Raw genomic sequence first — 692 nt, forward strand, 5'->3', positions numbered from 1 at the left:
TTTGTTTTCCTTCTACTGCCTACATACCTAAAGAAGGACTACTTATTGCCATTGACTCCCATGGCTAACCTAAACTCAGTTGCCGCCTTGGGTTTCCTGATCATTTCCCTGCAAGTGCTGGCCATAATTGTATAGTCCTCCTTGAAGACCATCTCTAGCTTCCACTGTATGTACACCTCTTCTTTCTTTTTTAAGAGTACCACATTAAGCCAGGAGGGCTTGCCAGCCCTTCTGCTACCTTTCCTCTTTGCAGGAACAGTTTTCTTTTGTACTTCAAGGATTGTATCCTTGAGCAATGACCACTCTTTGTGCGCCCCATTTGCCTTCCCTTCCTGGTCCCGCATCACCTCCCCTACTAATGCCCTGAGTCTGTTGATGTCAGCATTTTTGAAGTCCAGGACTTCAATCCTGCTGGTTGATTTCTCAACCTTGCAGTGGACGGTGAACCTGATAATTTTATGGTCGCTGTCACCCAGGTTACCATTAGTGTTCAAGCCACATACCAGATCATCTCCCTTGGCCAGGAGGACTGGAAGAGGGCCAACGTAGTTCCCATCTTCAAAAAGGGGAGGAAAGAGGACCTGGGGAACTACAGGCCAGTCAGCCTTACCTCGATCCTGGGCAAGCTGTTCGAGAAAATTATTCTGGCACGCATCCAGGAGGGGCCAGCAGGGAACGGCATGCTCAGGGGC

The sequence above is a fragment of the Gavialis gangeticus genome, unplaced genomic scaffold (genome assembly GCF_001723915.1).
Source record: "Gavialis gangeticus isolate Ggan-Ray unplaced genomic scaffold, GavGan_comp1, whole genome shotgun sequence".
In the NCBI taxonomy this organism is placed as follows: Eukaryota; Metazoa; Chordata; order Crocodylia; family Gavialidae; genus Gavialis; species Gavialis gangeticus.